Below are 2212 nucleotides of genomic sequence, written 5' to 3'. Positions count from 1 at the left end.
AAAACTTCAAGACGTTCAAGAACCCTCTCTACAGCCAACTTTACCTGCTGCAGCAAACACACCAATGGCCACCAGGTGGCGATAGAGTTGCACCATCATTGCAAACGCTTCAATAGCCCAGAATAGCTTTCCCTAGAAGTACCAAAAACCTAGTTGAAACAAAACTTAAGCAATTAAAAACAGGAATACCATATGACCCTTCAGTCCCACTTCTGGGTATATAGTTTTGCACCTTGGCCCCTTGCCAGCTAATTCCCTCTTGCTTGCCACACTGGCTTTGAAACGCCGGGCTCTGGATCAGCCCAGATGGCCAAGTTCCCTGGACTGTAGACTCTACTGGAGCATGATGTGCCCCAAAACCCGTGGTCAAACCACAGCAGGCCCTCAGCACCAATGCAGTGGCACCCAGTCCCCACTGTCCCAGGTGAGATCTTCCCTCCCTGTCCACATGGTGGTCAAGCCTTCTCCCAAATCTCCCCCTACCTCTTAGCAGACAGCCCAGCCCTCATGCTTTTCCCTCCCTGCTGTTTCCTTCTTCAAAGTCCCTATTGCCTCTGGCATGTTGTATATAAATTTGTCGATTTATTGTTCATCTGCCCTCTCTGGAAACTAAGATCCATGCGAGTAAGGTTGTTTGGGGGGGGTGCGGTTGGGGCAGTTATTTATTCTTGTATCCTCAGCAACAGAACTATGCCTCACCCAGGAGGGGAGGTTGGAGAGGCCCTGGATGCTTGTTTGTCTCATGCACAAAGCAGAGAACAGCTCTAGGGCAAGTTAACATGTTACCAAGGCAGCCTCCCTTGAGGGTCAGGGAGTTCTTCCCTGACCCCAGGATAAGCCCCAAGTGGATGGGTGGATGGATCTGCAGGGAGGGGGACGCTGGGGCTGAAAACCCTGGTGGGTTGCAGGCCAGTTCCGTGAAGTGTAGCCACTGACCACCTGCCTGTGAATCACCCCCAGGAGCCTATGATGAAATCAGGGTTGAGGGGGGCACCAGTGAGTAGGTGGTCGGTCCTAAGGTAAGCAGCGTCTGAGTCTGACGTGGATGTTCTACAGAGCCTTGTGCAACTCCTAGTGATGAAGGCACCCCAGCCCCCAACCCACACCACAGGGCAGGGTCACCCATTAATGCTGAGTCCTGCAGGGGAGCAGAGACAGAACCTGGGTCCCGCAAGCCACCAGAGGAAGGAAATTGGAAGTGGAGAGAGGGGTGTCCAGACCAGAAATCAACAAAGGCACAGGGGTCTGAGGCAGAAAGGGGCCAGCCACAGAACCGGCTGGAGTGTCCAGCTCGGCCACGTGGGCTGCAGGAAGCTGGTAGGAGGAGTGAGTGGAGGCCCATCCTGGGTTTCAAACAGGGACCGGGACACAGCCAGGCCCAAACAAGGCTGGATTGTATGTGACCAGATTGGGGCTGCCTAGGGAGGCTGTCAAGGGACAAGATCCTGTGTGCAGCCTCAGTAGGAGAGGGGCATGTCAGTGTCAGACTTGACCCTTGGTGGCCTAACTCCCAGGTCTCCTCTCTTTAGAGATTAGGGGCCCCAGGAAAGAGGATCTGCCCCAAGTCTCCCTTGGGAACCAAAGGCACTGAAGCAGGGTGTGAACATGGGCCTGACCCAAGCAGATGCCCTCCTGCAGTGCAACAAGACCTCAGGCCCCTGGGATGGCCACGTGCCCTGGTCCATGGACCCTACTGCTGAAAAAATCACTCCCTGATTTAGACCTTCTCAGATCTGGCACCTGCTCCTCTTCAATTCCCAGGGACTCTTCCCAGCTACCAGCCAAGTGCCACAGTCTATGCACTGGGCCATAACCAGGGTGGGTAAGAACTGCTGCCATGGCCTTGGGAATTTGGGGCCACTGTGGCCAGAAGGTTCTGTCCAGCCGCTGGCCACACCTTGTTTACCAGTCTGATCTGGGGGCGAAGCTCATTGCAGGCCAGGTCAGCCATCCTCAGCAAGGGCCAGTCACTGATACACCTTGCCCCTGACCCCACCTAAGAGCCAAGAGCCCTGAGCTTTGAGAGACACTCATTGGGTGCAGAAAACCTGCCTCCAGCACAGTGGGACCCTAGGGGCAGCAGAGTCCAAAGCCAGGCCTGGGCTGTGCAGACAAGGCTGCACTCTGAGGACTGGTGCCCTAAAGAGTCACCGGGGACGCACAGTCACCAGGGAACCATGAGCAGGGCCCAGGAGGAAGGTGGGGTCCAGAG

Source organism: Vicugna pacos, chromosome 19 (genome assembly GCF_048564905.1).
Source record: "Vicugna pacos chromosome 19, VicPac4, whole genome shotgun sequence".
In the NCBI taxonomy this organism is placed as follows: domain Eukaryota; kingdom Metazoa; phylum Chordata; class Mammalia; order Artiodactyla; family Camelidae; genus Vicugna; species Vicugna pacos.
Note: the sequence above shows the minus strand (reverse complement) of the source record.